We start from the raw sequence: 15,404 nt of genomic DNA, 5'->3' as shown, positions 1-15,404 counted from the left end.
GATCTGAACCAGGCGGTTTCTAATTCTTTATGTGCAAGTAGGGCTGATCCGATCGTTCTCCTTAAGTGAGTTTTGACTGTTTTTAACAATCTTTCCCATGCTCCCCCTTGGTGAGGTGTGTATGGTGGTATAAAGATCCATCTGATGGCTTTTGATGTCAGCTCTTTTAGAAATTGTCCCGTTTGTTTAAGGCCTTTGCATTATCCGACATGAATAAATGAGGTGTACCTCGCCTAGCAACGAATTTTGATATGGCAATAAGGGTTTCATCGGTATTAGACCTTTCCGTTAGCTCTAAGTGAATCGCTCGTGTGGTCATGCAAGTAAACAACAAGATGTACCTTTTTTCTGTTTCATTACCCTCCCCTTTGTTTCACAAAAAGTGGGCCTGCGTAATCTAGGCCAGTACTGGTGAGGTGGTGCGTAGACGACGGCGAGGTGCTGGGAGTTGAGAAATAGGGGGGTACGCTTGACTCAAGCGATCCTTAAAGCATTTTGGACAATGATGTACTGCTTTGCGTAAGGTTCGTTTACCACCTAAGATCCAAACAGTTTGTCTCAGGTGCCTTGCAATTGGTCAAAGCCGTAACATGCTAATTGAACATGAACGAACTGAATGTACAGGTGTACCATTCGTGGTGTGCCAGGAAGAATTGGTAACTCTTGAATAGGATTATCTGATAACGTCAAACGCCCTTTCATACATATTAGACCTTGAGGATTGAATAAGGGGTTAAATTTGGCCAAGGGATGATTCGGAGGCAAATAACGGTCTTTTACAATAAGGTTTGACAACGACGGCCATGTTTTTTTGTTGAACTTCCTTCATCCATACTACGTTGGCCTGTGCGTGATGGTCTATTGTCCATGGTGGAGAGGAGTTAAGAGGACCGCAACTTTTTTAGGAATTTCAGAACGAAGCAGATCAGCTGTTAGCATCAAGTCAGATCAGGTTAACGACGAATAAGTAAGAATTGAAACGATTGATGTTCAGATTTCCCAAAAGAATTTCGTCTTGGTCATGTTGGGCCAAAGCACAAACCGAGTCATTGTTATCCGTGCAAGACGCCTGAAACGCGTTTTTCAATTCAACAGAGGCCTCCTTTGGGGCTGGAGGTAAATCAATTAGGGGTTTTGGACGCCAGTTTGGTTGGTGTAAATTAGTCGGACCCCTTATCCAAGTGTTCATGGCAGTGGTGTTAACTAATCCTCTTGAAGGAATGTCTGCTGGATTGTCTTTCGTGGCAATGTAATGCCATTGATTACAACTTGTGTGGCCTGTGATTTCTTTTACGCGATTGGATGCAAAAGTTTTAAGATGGGCGGGATCTGTGTTAATCCAATGCAATGCAATCATTGAATCGGTATAGAAATGAGCGTTTTTTATGTTGTTCATGGTGGCGGCGATTTTCTTGTACAGGCCAACACCTATTTTACAAGCCATAAGTTCTAAGCGCGGAAGGGTAAGCGATTTTGTGGGGGCTACACGCGCTTTTGCCATTAACAGGGTGACTTTAACTTGTTCATTGCTTACGTAGCGCACGTACACACAAGTTGCGTAGGCCTTTTGAGAAGCGTCACAAAAAATATGCAATTCTGCTTGCTGTTGATTGTCAGGTAATCCAATGTACCGTGGGAAACGCAATGTTTCTTGGCTGAGCAAGGATTGAATTGCTTGATTCCATTCGGTCTGAATCGCGGGAGGCAAAGTATAGTTCCAATCAATATTGGTATGTTTCCAAATGTTTTGCATACATATCTTTAAAAGGATGGTGTGCGGTGATACTAGACCTAGTGGATCGAAAATGCTGGCCAACTTGGATAAGACACTTCGTTTTGTTTCTGGAATGCTTGTGTCCCAAGTGGAAGCCATGGAATGAATTTTATAAATTAATTCATCCGTGTTGGTGTGGAATGACACACCTAACGTTTTTCCCTTTTGTTCATCTTCCTGAAGGTCCAAAAGGGCCTTTGGGTTGAGTTTATCAGACGGAATTCTTTTACAAACTTCTGGACAATTTGAAATGAATTTTGTTAGATTGAATCCTCCTTTCTCCAATAACTTGGTGACATCCTGAAGTTGCTCAATTGCCTGATCTGCTGTGTCCGCGTAGATAAAAACATCATCAACATAGATGTCATTTTGCAGGATTTTAAATGCTAAGGGGTGCGCTTGAGCGTTGCTTTTGGCCAGATGTTGAATGACAGCATTTGCCAAGTAAGGGGAACATGTCAAGCCAAAGACGAGGGTTGAAAATCAACAAATCTGAATCTCGCCCGACGTTGGATTTTCCCTTAAGAACCTGACCACATCTTGGTCATTTGGACTGAGATTGATTTGCAAGAACATCTTAGAAATATCCCCAGCTAGTACAATAGGACTCGTTTGCATTCGGAGAAGGATGTCGACAATATCTTTTTGCAACTTCGGTCCAATCAGCAATTGTTGATTCAGGGAGGTGCCCTTGTACGTGGCCGAGCCATTAAAGACAATGCGGACTTCCGTGGTGACGGCTTCTTTGCGAATAACTGCCGAATGTGGGAGGTAGAAGACCTGATTTCCCGTGTTTACCTCGTGTGGTGGAACGATATGGGCAAAACCCTTGTCAAAGTATTCCTGCATGGCTTGGTGATAAGCTTTGGAAAAAGATGGGTTTCGTTTCCACCGCCTTTGCAGTGCCTCGAAACATTTTAATGCCTGGGGAAAGTTGTTGTTCAACACGGGGGGGTTCACCTTGAAAGGGAGGGAGACCTCGTACCGCCCATTATGGATGGTGGTATTGCTGTCAAAGTGTTTTATCGCTTGGGTTTCTGCGGCTGTTAGAGCGTCAGTGCTATCGTCAGTTATCCCAATGGACTCAAGTGTCCAGAGTTGTGTCAAGTCTTGCTGAATGGTGGTTTTTCCCGTGAAAACACTAACAGTGTGCATGGCCGTGCTATTGGGCTTCGCAGTGACGTTTGAGCTATTGACATTGGTTCCCATCAAACAGTGTCCAAACTTTGTATATACAAGACGGGGAACCGCCTTCGAAGTTTGTGCATTCTCCTTAGAGTAAATTTCCCCCAAGTAATCAACTCCAATAAGCAAGCTAAATATCAACTTTGCCCGTTAAGTTCGGGCACGCCATTTCGACCGATTCAAATTGCTTCCAAGTGTTTGGATCGAAAGTGTGAATTGGAGAACAAATGGTTTTTATTGCGGTTGCTCACATTTTCATCGAAGCATTGGCATTTTCAATCTTAAAGTCGACCACCTCATGATTTCTCTGTTCTGTTACTTGTTTACCCAAGGTATGAATACGCATGTTGACGCGTGTACCTTCTAGGCCCAGTGCCTTAGCCAAGGAATGTTTGATAAAAGACGTGGTACAACCGGAGTCTAGCAAAGCATAGACCGTAGCAGATCTTCCCTCCGAGCCTCTCATCGTTAATTGTAAGACCTGAAGAATTGAGTTCTGTGATGTTGGTATCAGGCTGGTCAATGCCATTGAACTGGGCACCGTTTTCGGTGGAGATTGGAATCCTACCTGGGGTGTACTTTGTAGGGTTCTAGAGGGGCCTTGGCCTACATCGGCAGTGTAATCTGAATTTTCCTGTTCCCGGTCGGATGTGTCTACCTCTGTCTCATCATTTTCGCTCTCCCACTCTTCACCTTCCGTAAGCGTCTCCTCGCACTCCTGCTCTTCTGGCTCTTCTGGCTCTTCTTCCATCATAGTCTCAACCTGCATGTTTGTCACTTTGGATTTACTGTTGCGAGCCGGTGGTTTTTGTTTCGAAGTTACTTTGGAATAGTCATTATGCAACAACGTATGATGTGGCTTATTACATACACTACACAAAGGAGCAGTGCATTCAGCAAAAGTGTGACGGATTAGACATAGATAGCAAAGATAGTTGGCTTCTGCCAATTGCCTTCTGGCTTGGGTAGGAAACATTTTTATTTTTCCGCATTCTTTGATTGATTTATGCGATGTCTCCTCACAGAATGGACATTTTCTCTGCCCCATGGTGGTACTGGCATTGTACATAATGGTAGATTTGGGTTCGGGTGGGGTGACCCTTCTCGGTTCCTTTTGTATCAATTGCTTTTGAGGCCTTACTGCCGATGGTGTTTCGAATGTATAGGCATTGATTCCAGTAGATTGGTACAGATTGATGGAGTCAATCAAAAATTCGGAAAAATCCAGAATAGAAACCGGCTCACCCCTCTTGTCTTTTCCTGTCATAATTTTTGTCCAATCCAAACAAACTTCTCGAGGCAGCAACTCGCCAACCGTCACCAAGACATTAGAGAGTGCTTGATACGGATCCTGATTAAGGACGTTGAGGAGTGATACATAGCTATTGACTCCTACAAGCAAATTGATCAGGTTAACTCTCTTTGCTTTTAGTTCTCTGAGGTGACGATTCATTTCTTGAATAAGCTTACGGGGAACGGCATATATATGGATTAAGTTGTCGATGGCTCGTTTATAGTCATAAAGCGACGACGTAATTGCCAACGGAACGCCCGATAAATGCTGCTTCAAATAAGTGAGCTTGCTTGTTTCGTCCAATTCTGGCCTTTCATGATAGACATCCCGATATATAGGCCACCATTCATAGAACTCTTTTGACGAACTCCCGCTAAAGGTGCCTACTCAAAGAGTCGGTAGTTTGTGCGTAAATTGGAGCCCCGTCGTCGAGTTGTTCTCTGCCCAATGATTTTCTCTAGGGCTTCGTAAAGATGTTTGCCAAATGTTGCTATGCTGAGGGAAAGTGACTCGTCCTGGATCCGGCAAATTATGGGATCTGTGCCAACCTGAACGGTCTCTTGGGGTGGAGTGCATTGGCAAGCCACCAGCATCGTGATGGTTAGTACCGTGTGGGTATGGAGGGGGCCGAGTGGCACGCTCCATATCCGAAGTGGGCCTAAGACTTGGATAGGCCGATCTTCTTTCTCCCTCTACATGCCATTGCTGGTGAGTGGGATCTTCAACCGGAGCGCTTGCCGGGCCGGGCCAATTCACAGCCGCACGCTCTCTTACTCCTGGAGCATACGGTCCTACTCTGTCGGTCATGAGTTGCCTCGCTTCATTCAAGTCACCAGTCACTTTCTGTCGAATGGATTGTACTTCCTCCAGGCAGGACTTCATCAACTGCATTTCCTTTTGAAAATTGTACGAGATCTGGCTAGCCTGATGCATGAGATAATCGTTCTCCGCCGAACCGACTTGGCTGCTATTCTCACTCTCGTGTCTTGTCACTACCTTCGAGCGCGTTCCCGTGCTGGCTGGATCGATAGGTACTGTTCTTTCCTCACTTAGAGGATCGGCTTCGTGCTTGCCATCTCCCGCAGGCGTGGCAACGGGCTGCGTTCGCTCTTTGATGAGAGATAGAACGTCTTGTCTCTCCTTACTTTTCCCGATCAAATTGTTATATCTTTCATCCAAAGTTTGAAATTGCTGCTCCAAACGAGCCAAAACCTGTTGCTCTCCTATTTGCTCAGATTCGTCTGTTATTTTTAACAATTCGGCTTGGGCAGTTCTCAACGTTTCCAGATGACCCTTTGCTAAGGCGAGGAACCCCTTCAACATAGTCGGAATTGGGTCCGACCGCGCAAACTCATCTGAGAGCAGGGTATGGGCGCTGGAAAGCGCATCAACCCCATCGTTGCGCTCTTTCGTTCTCTTTTTCCTCTCCTGTCGAAGGACCATTATTTTGGGCTTCGGTAAAGACATGATGGACAAGCTTACAGCTACAACTTATTTATTTTACAAGCATGGAACATCGCAATTTTCACAAACCAGTCTTGCCCAATAACTCTGTTGGATTTAAGTGAATTTGTCAGTAAAGGCCACCCCAAGCAATGAACTTTTCCTTGAATAAGCTATATTTCAAGGATGTACACTTGGAGGACTTTTTCATTCATAAGCTCACTGAATCAATATAGTTATTGCTCACCAACCTATCAATTTTCCTCGTTGATAAAACACCGTTGAATCATTTGTCAAAATCCCTTGAATTCATTCAAATTGAATACCAAATGCAAGTGTCAATGTCCCGGACTTCTTACCAGATATTTTACGTCAATATGGCAATGGACGAGTTGTAATTACTCAATCCAAAGGACACCGTGTGGCTCACACAAAAATATGGGAATCAAAGTTGAAATCCCGGGTCGCGGCACCAAAAAAGAGAGGGTAGTATGTTCCGTACAAGGATGAGATTGAAGGTCTCCCTTTTTCCGATAAATTATTTTAATTCCCAAAACAACAACGGAACATGAGACTCTCCAGTCTCTGACCCTAGCAATAGGTTACCTGCCAAGATAGCGCCCTTTAAAGAGAGCACCTATTTTACTAGGGCTTAATTTGTTTAGACCTATCTAAAGATCTCCGGTTATAGGGTTTTTAGAGCCAACACTATTGTCCCAAAGAATGAAGAACAACAAACTCTGGATATACCGTTTCACCATTAATTGTATTTCTTGTGTAAGTACAGTGTTCATATGTTATGTGACATAGGAAATTACCTTAGCTCAGCCGTTGACTCGTTCACCTTTTCTCTGACCAAGTATGAGGATGATTTTGAGATAGAGAGAGGACAGAGTGCCTTAACTTACGATAGATTTACGGTACAACGGATTGCCGCGGCGGTGGCCGGAGCCTACGCCCAATGCAGGTCAATCCGAACAACTAGATTCAAATTGATAGATTGGATATGGAAGCCTCCAATGCAACGGTCCGTATTGAACCAAGCGAGGTTACCAATGCCAGTCCCAATGCCAATCTGAATCACGACAATAATCAGGTAATACTCAGAAAGAATTAGCTATGAAGTCTCGCAATGCTAGATCAAGATATCAAAGTCAGTTCTCAATGCAAACTGAGTTACGACCAGTGGACAGTACACAAAACGACTCAGAAAGAATTAGCTATGAAATCTCGCGATGCTCGATCAAGATATCAAAAGCCAGTTCTCAATGCAAACTGAGTTACGACCAGTGGACAGTACACAAATGAAGAAGAGGAAACCTAAAAAGAATACCACCCTCAAGTTGGTCAGGGATATAAGGGGTAAGGATGGCTTGGCCTCTTCGACTCCTCGGTACAGGGATTCACTGTCTGCACTTTGCACTTCTCTTTACGAAATTGATTGCACCTCGACACCAGACAACTTTTGATCTGATGCTAAAGTTAAAAGAGCTTGCTAGCTCCAAAGTGGAGCCAAGATGAAGATTAACTTGTGTTTCGTTTTACTTCATCATATCAACTCTATTTTTACACTTCAACACAAGAAGACTTTTCTGTCTTGTGTCAAAGTTGAAGGAGCTTTTACTCGCTCCAAAGTGGAGCCAGAATGAAGTATAAACTTGTATTACGTTTCACTTCATCATATCAACTCTTTTTTTTAACACTTCAACACAAGAAGACTTTTCTGTCTTGTGTCAAAGTTGAAGGAGCTTTTACTCGCTCCAAAGTGGAGCCAGAATGAAGTATAAACTTGTATTACGTTTCACTTCATCATATCAACTCTTTTTCTTTGCTCTGGGGACGGCTTTTTATACCCGAGGTTGATGTTCTAGAAGGAGGAGGGCCCGTGACTACAGTGTTTGCCTCAGAAATATCCAGTGCAATGGGGAGTCACGGGACCTTTTCTAGAACGCTTACGTGTGATGGGCCTGGTTGCTAGGTAATGATCGGTTGTCAAACTGCAGTTTGTTCCGCTTTTCTCAAGGCCAGACGTCTAGACATGACGCATGAACTTGTGAGTTCATTGGTCTTGGACACCGAATAGGATATGCACTTTAAGTTACATACGGGTTTATGAAATACTTTTGATTGTTTGTATTCGTGGGTCTAGATCCATGACCACCACTGATTTCGTAAGTTTTCTTGTTTCTGAAGATTCCCCAGATAAATCAAACATACCCCAGAGCATTTAAGTTGTCTGTGTTTTGCAAATTTCATCAAGTACCGAGAACAGTGCACAGCACAGTACTTACAAGAACCGCTGTACGACTTCTTGAAAGACTTATCCTTTTGGGAACGATAATGGGACTTCACACGAGCCGCAAACACGTGATTGTGGGAGGAACTCGCAGACATCCCCTTGGCCCCACGGCGAGACGTTTCAAGTTCAAGAATTTGGAAACGTGCTTTATCAAAAGTCTTAGGATTTCGCTCCATAATCTTTGCTTTGTCGTCTTCACTCTTCATGGCCTGCAGCAATAATGCTATTAGCAATTTATCTTGAGTAATGTTTGCTAAGTCTGCAAATTAGGCTTACTCTCGGAGTACATAACATAAACTTGTATAATCCTGCCCATCTTGTTGTTTAACTAGCAGGAGATCTCGCATATCAAGATGGACACTCCGGAGACTCCTCAAATGATCTCGGATAATTTGAATAATTTCATCAACGTTTCGTCCAGTATCTGGCTTGATTCCCAAAGAATGGTGCACAATTTGGAGAAATCCAGGGCTGCAACACTCCCAGAGTAGTGACACTTGAGTGGCTCTGTCCCTTTGCCACAAAGCAATCAAGGTACAATAATTGTTCCACACTGGACACCACTGAATGAAAGTACGTAAATTGGTATCTTCTTCCAACATAGGGGGACGCTTAATATTCAGTTTGGGAAGACTAGAACTTGAAGCGGGATACGGCAAGGCATTCGATACTCCATCCAAAGGAGAATTCGTAGTCCTATCAAAATCGTGACGGAACCCTCCGACCCTGAGGTTAGCCTTATTGAAAGCATCCTCGTGGGAATCTAAGTCCTTGTTCCTATCGTTATCATCGGCCGCACAATGGCACACAACAGTGGCCTCGGCATTTCGGTACTGGTTTCATTTTACTTCCCAAGATTGAATCTTGCTTTCCACGTAGAAGGGGTCATCACCTTCAACATACGAATCAATTGTATCGAGAGTTACACGCTTGCATCTTGAAGTAAGGCTTTTGAAACCTTTTCGAGAAGCCTTAAGCTTCAACAGCTCATCCCGACTAGCCATGATAGACAAGGAATAAAGTAGTAATACTCAACTACTGAAGTTTATCCACAGGCGTATGAGCGGGTTGAACCAATCCAATGAACGATGTTCATATAAACTTGGAGAATGACCAGACCATATTGAAACGATATATGCGACCACCATTCAACGACTCCAAATCCACCATCAGGAGAGTAAGCGAAATCATATCCAACGCAAAATCGGGAACCAACCACTGGGTATGTCGACGGGACCACCAATGCAAGTCGGTTACTGTTCCACAGATCAGATATGAGCAACCGACTGCGCCACGGAAAGATCGTAAGCCAAGTATTTAAAATGTATGTGTAATTCGGGTGAGATGGAGTAAATGTGAACGAGTCAATGGACAATTCTAGAATGATGAGGTGGCATAGAGATAGGGGAAATAACCGGTCATGCAACAACGGAACAAGCTGGCTATGCTAACTCAACCTCGAGCGATCATTACAGATCTCAACACCCCGGGTTGGGGTGCTCTTGATAATATGGGTTGTTAGTAACATGGCCAGCCTTTGGAGCCGGTCCAGTTGTATTATCTTGAATTTAGCCCTCTTCCTCCATACGATGGAACCGTATGAGATCATGGGCCTAATTATAGCAGTGTACATCCAACTCATATTGGACGGGTAGGGCCCTGAGCTGACCTATACCTTGCTTTAGTTTCATAAGAAGTCGCTTGGCTTTCTTAAATTTATTGGTAACATGTGCAGAAAAGCTCAACTTTTTGTCGAGCTCAACCCCTAGGTAAGTGGCAGAGTCTGAGAACGGGATCTCAGACCCGTCAATGATTAGTCGTTATTTAGGAAATGGCGAATCCTCAAAGTTAAAGATTTAGCAAAAACGAAGATAATCCAGTTTATGTTCAAGTTTGTGAAAGGCGCTCTTCCAGCGAGTCTAAACTGGTTTCATTATAGAGAAGGAAGAAGCGGAAAAATAGTTTTCAACTTACCATTAGTCAGACTAACTTGGTTTCAAAAACTGCCAGGGTTTTCGTTCCCAAAAACTTGGAATGATTTTATTACTCCAACCAAAACGACCTTTGATTTTAGCAACTCAGTACTCAATTGGACCTCTCATTTAACGAAATCAATTACCTCTACGTACCAAACAATATGTCACACGAAGAACTGTTTTTCTTGCCAAGGTCCTTAGATAAGCCGAAGGAAACCAACAAATCACGCTCCATCTCCTGACAGTATTTTTACATGAAATCACCAACTAGCCCAAAATCGAAAAATCTCTCAATGCATCCCTAGCAAAATCAAATGAGAGTTGGTGCCCTTGAAAAAAAGCCGCGCGGCTTAAGGGTTACCAGGGGACACTACTGTTGTTTCTTTTTTTCTTCTTTTTCTCTTCTTCTCTTCTTTCATTTCATATGAATTCTTGCCATTATTATCATTCCTGTTCACACCATATCAACAAAGTCCCCAAATAAATCATCATCATATTTTGTAAAATAAGTCCCCAGTAAAAACCTTTTTTTTATTTATTTAAGTCCTCAAGTTATAACTAGAGTAATTCCTTGACAAATTCCGTAACAGTGGACTGCCACTAGTGGGGCGGCTTCAGGTTCTGAGGATCCCTAGGCTTTCCCTTACGGGCAGACATGCTTTTGTTATCAGTAGAGCCTGCTTCGGCTTTTCGGCAATTGGCTTGTTGCTTCTCCGCAAGCTCCTTTGCCCTGAATTCCACTCCACTCAGCTCTGTCCTGGTCTCCGGTGCTGGGATTCCGGCGGTCCCGGTCGAGCCCATCGAGGAAGACTGGACCTCCACAAGTTGTTGAGCATTGGCTTTGGCCGTGGCCGCAATCACTGCGTCACGACGAGTATTGGTCTGTTCCCTCTCAGGTCTGAGGGAGAGCAGCAGAAGAGCTCAATGAGAGCCTTGATGGAGCAATTGTGGGGGTTATTTAACGGTGAGGTCTTGATTTGGCTTCATAAGGCTTTAGCCCCTGGGCCTCCATTGCTATGCGGTACTTCTGTCTACCAGTTTTTGGCAGCTTATAGAAATCCTCCTTACTTGTTATGATTGTGAGGTCGTACTTCGACTGCTTGGCTACCGGAGCTGTGGCCGTTGTGCGAATTTCTTGAGTCATTCCCTTCCTCTTTCCATTATCTGAGATTGACAAGTTGACAGACCTTGAACCAAGAAACAGCGTCTTGCTCTTGGCCATAATGGCGTTCTTGAGCTCCTCGTCGATCCCAACTTGGAGATGGGTCCCGGAACCCTCTTTTCCTGACTTAGAGGTTCACTTCCCGTCCTTCACACTGAAGGCCCGAAATGTTCCTGACAGACAATTTTGGACAAGAATCATATCCATAAACTTATCCTTAATATTCTTTATACAACCTGGAACATGGATGAACATCTTGTGAAGGCTTCCAAAATCCCCGCGTTTCCCTGCCTTCAGAGAGTCACCCATGTCATCAGTGTATTTGGACGTTAACTGGTCCAACCAAGCCGCCGATTCAGCGTCCAGACATCCCACTCGCCCGCATCCAGAGGGGGCAAAGTACGACCATTGTGATTTGAATTTCAGGCCGCACGATTTCATCATCTCCTCGAAGATGCCAATTCCAAGGCGGCCAGGAATTTGTCCCAGGTGGGTTCGGTAATTTTGCGCCTGGTGTCCTCATTGGCGCAGATGAATCTTTCGTGGGGGTAGGTTGTACACGTCACTTTTGCTGCCACAGCCGCGAAGGGTTTGACCTCCTTGTTGGATTGTAGGGCAATGTCCTCCCCCAGGGCACTGAGGTCATTCAGTAGCCCCCTAACATCAAAAATACTTATAATAGAGTATGATTTGCCATAGATGACTAATATACAATTTATTTCCATGTTTCAGACTATCATTGCGAGCAATGCAAAAAAGTTTTTGCAGTTCCTTTTACCATACAACGTCACTTAAAAGATACCAAGAACCATGTTCCATGTCAAGAGCCTATCCATGACCATCAATTGCTCCGAGAAGATTTCGATGACATTAACTCTGCTAAGGCTTGGGTTCACAGCAAGGAACTTGACAAAACATTTTGCATTTCAATGTCCAAGCCCAATTATGTGATGTGCCGTTGTCGGCTTCGTCGTTCACAGGCATCAACCCAAAACTGCCAAAATCCTAAATCGCCCAAGAGGAGAAAGACGATCCCCAAGCCAATCTACGCCTGTAATGCGCAATTTTCTATTGTCATGCAACGAACTTGTGTTTGTCAATCAAGTGGTGGGAGATCTGAGTGTAATAACTCACGCCAAAAGTGCCAATTGCGTGGGTGTACAACTCATTCTCATGAGTTCCAGATCCGTCAATGCAGAGTATTGAAAGTTTCCAAAGACATGTTGATAACTCTTCTCAAAACTGGCGTTCCTAAGGCAATCATCCTGGAGAAGTATTGCTCTCCCACCGTGTATGAAAACATTGATTATAAGCTTATCACGATACAAGACCTAAGGAATTTAGAACGTCTTTACGTCGATCTGGAGATCGATAAGAAATTGTCAGACTTCGAAAATATCTGCAAACTGATGGAGCAGGTAGATTTTCGCGCATTTTCCTTTGAAGGACATGCACACCACCAGGTTCCAATAACTATTGAAAACAAGAGGGTGAAAGCGGGGGCACAAGCATCATTGTTTATGCAACGGACTCTATGCTTGAGCGGTTTCATCAGAACCCATGCACTCTTTATATTGACGGAACACACGGGACGAACCGATCGAAGTTCATTTTAATCACATTAATGGTGAAAGGTAAGNGAAGTTCATTTTAATCACATTAATGGTGAAAGGTAAGTTGATAGCAAACATTAATGTTTACGGTATTTGAAAATATTTTACGGTACATAAGATATGGTATTAGAATTTGCGTTAATTTGTTTCTGATTTAAATCACTTTTCAGATGTAAGAGGAGAAGGTGTCCCGATATTTCAAGTCATTCCTGAATCAGAATCTACCAACATCATTAAAACTGCCTTTAGTGTTTTAAATCAGGCGGCGCCAGGGGCGGTCAAGAAGGTTCAAGTTTTGATGTCCAATTTGGCCGGGGCTTTTGCCAAGGCATGGCAAGAGACGTTCCCCAATTACGTTGTCAAACTCGTAAAATGTGCCTGGCATGTAGAAAACGCCTGGAAAAAGCATCTATTGCCCCATGATTCAGAGTTCTTTCAATGCCTTCGACGTTTGCGCCCCATTCCAGAGGAAAACGATTTCTGGATTTTTTACTACAAATTACGACATGATTAGGTAAAACACATTTTCCTTTCACCATCAGTGGCGGTAGATTTGAGAAGCACTTTGGCGTATTGATGGTATGATTCACTCACTTTACTTAGGATACTTAAACGAATGGGTGGACCTATTTTGAAGAGAATTATGGTCCAAACGGAAAAATTTCAAAACCCAAAGAGTGGGCACGTTGCTTCACTGTTGGTTCTACAGACCATAACTTGAATATCAAACGGTTAGTGTTCCACTGAAAAACTTCAATTGAATGAACCTTCAAAAACCTTGTTGTTATAATTGTGGCACCTTTAATCTTGAAATATTCATCCATCACAGATACCATCGAACCATTAAAGACTTCGGGCTCAAAAGGAGCAAGAGGATGGACGAATTGTGTTTCGACTTAATCAGAGTCGACCAATGGTATTGCCGTAAGCAGGCTTATATTCGTCATGGAATCAGAGGAGCGCACAAACCATCACGAATGCAATTTACGTAAGAGTCTCAACACCCCAAAAATCTGAATGAGTATGAAATATCTACCAGTGAAGAAGGTTTTATTATCACGTCACAAACCGCAGAATACTTCTTGCAAAGAAACCAAGTTGGGTGTTCTGAGGCAAACTGTTTGGTGCGTTGTTCCCAATGTCCCACAAATAGCTCTTGTGGCCATTATTACGTCTGCAATTGCATGTCGTATTCGTTGCACAACTTGTGCAAGCATTGCCACCTAATCAGTATGTCAGATTTGCCCCCAATAACAACCCCAAGAAATGTACTAGCTTGTGGTAGGGCAAACGACCCTGAAAACTGTGAAGAAGGACAGGGAACAGATGAAGTTGGACATAGAGCCAACGATACCGGACATGGAGCCGATGAAATCGGACATGGAGCCGACGATACCGGACATGGAGCCGACGATACCGGACATGGAGCCGACGATGCTAGAGAAGCACATGAAAATGCCGGAATACGAGCCGACAAAATCGGACATGGAGCCGACGATACCGGACTAAGAGCCGATGAAAATCAGACATGGAGCCGACGATGTCGTTTGTGAGGAAATTGCTACAGAGGTATGTTTTCTTGATATTATTTTGATTTTTATAAATAGTCACTATTTTATGAAATACATTTTCAGGATCTAGAAGCCAGGCGACTGAAGGCCATTTCGATTGCTAGGAATTTCATTACACTTCTGGAAATGGATCGTCCTTTGAATGAGAAGAGTCATGTGATTCAAGAATTAGAGGAAGTGAACAAAACAGTGTCCAATCTTACGCAAGGCAACGTATTTCCGAAAGCAGATCATGGAAGAAAGAGGGAACGTATTCCTTCAATTTTTACCCCGCCTAAATTCAAACAGAAGCGGAATGCTTTGAAAAGAAATGCCTATTCAAGCCCAGCAAGTGAGCTGCTTCAAGAATGTGAAAACTCTCCGTTGGACAATCCTTGCTGGATGTTCTTGCTCACTATGAACTTCCAATCAGTTTTCAGTAAGCTTCATGAATGCTCCTCCTTCATTGAAATTGGAAGCTTTGTGAGAAGTTTGATTTGGCAAAGAGCATTTGGAATGTGTGAAAAAGGTGGCAACTTGAGCAGTATCAAGCGAAATCTAAAAGGTTACATACAATGCGACCTATGTGAAAAATGGTTTCATGCCGATTGCGTAGGGGTTGTTGACGTCCGCAACAATAAAATAGAAGAATGCTCTTGGAAATGTCCCGACCATGAAAATTCCACGTAATGATCGATCCCTTGTTCGTTTTTGTATCCCTTCAAGAAAATATAAAATACTTAAGTTATGTATGTATCTTCAACTTTCCTACTGTTTTCCCGGTGGTCGGTGATCGCAGTCATAGAAAAGGTTTCGCTAGGTCATGGAGGTGCTTTCGCAACCTATCAAGCTGTCAAGCTGCTGTCACCCTCTAGCATTCTGATTACCGTCTACAAAATTAGAACGTTAAATAATAGACTCCGCACGTGGGAACTAGTTGTTTACGTTTTGGAGTCGAGTTTGCGTTTCAACTTTGAGTGTTTTGGACTAACGATTCGAACATGTTGGCCCAAATCATACTACTCGAACATTACCTCCAAAAACTGCATCGCACCTCCAGATTGAGCTCCTTAACTGACGACTGCCCGCGGTTCGCTTCCTGGGCGCG

General features: G+C 43.5%; 1 long non-coding RNA gene across 3 annotated transcripts; it reads left to right on the top strand.

Moving 5' to 3' along the window:
- Positions 1-11,593: 11,593 nt before the first annotated feature.
- LOC131892553 (uncharacterized) lies at positions 11,594-15,044 on the top strand. 3 transcript variants are annotated; one of them, XR_009374580.1, is made up of 4 exons: positions 11,594-12,767; positions 12,917-13,260; positions 13,350-13,477; positions 13,576-15,044. It is a non-coding gene; the product is annotated as an uncharacterized LOC131892553 (long non-coding RNA). The 3 variants fall into 3 exon arrangements; XR_009374581.1 differs by having other exon boundaries at positions 11,595-12,767; positions 13,350-14,315; positions 14,381-15,044; XR_009374579.1 differs by having other exon boundaries at positions 13,350-15,044.
- The last annotated feature ends 360 nt before the right edge of the window (positions 15,045-15,404 follow it).

This window comes from Tigriopus californicus, unplaced genomic scaffold (assembly GCF_007210705.1).
Source record: "Tigriopus californicus strain San Diego unplaced genomic scaffold, Tcal_SD_v2.1 Contig31, whole genome shotgun sequence".
In the NCBI taxonomy this organism is placed as follows: Eukaryota; Metazoa; Arthropoda; class Copepoda; order Harpacticoida; family Harpacticidae; genus Tigriopus; species Tigriopus californicus.
This window is presented reverse-complemented; position numbering and strand designations above follow the sequence as displayed.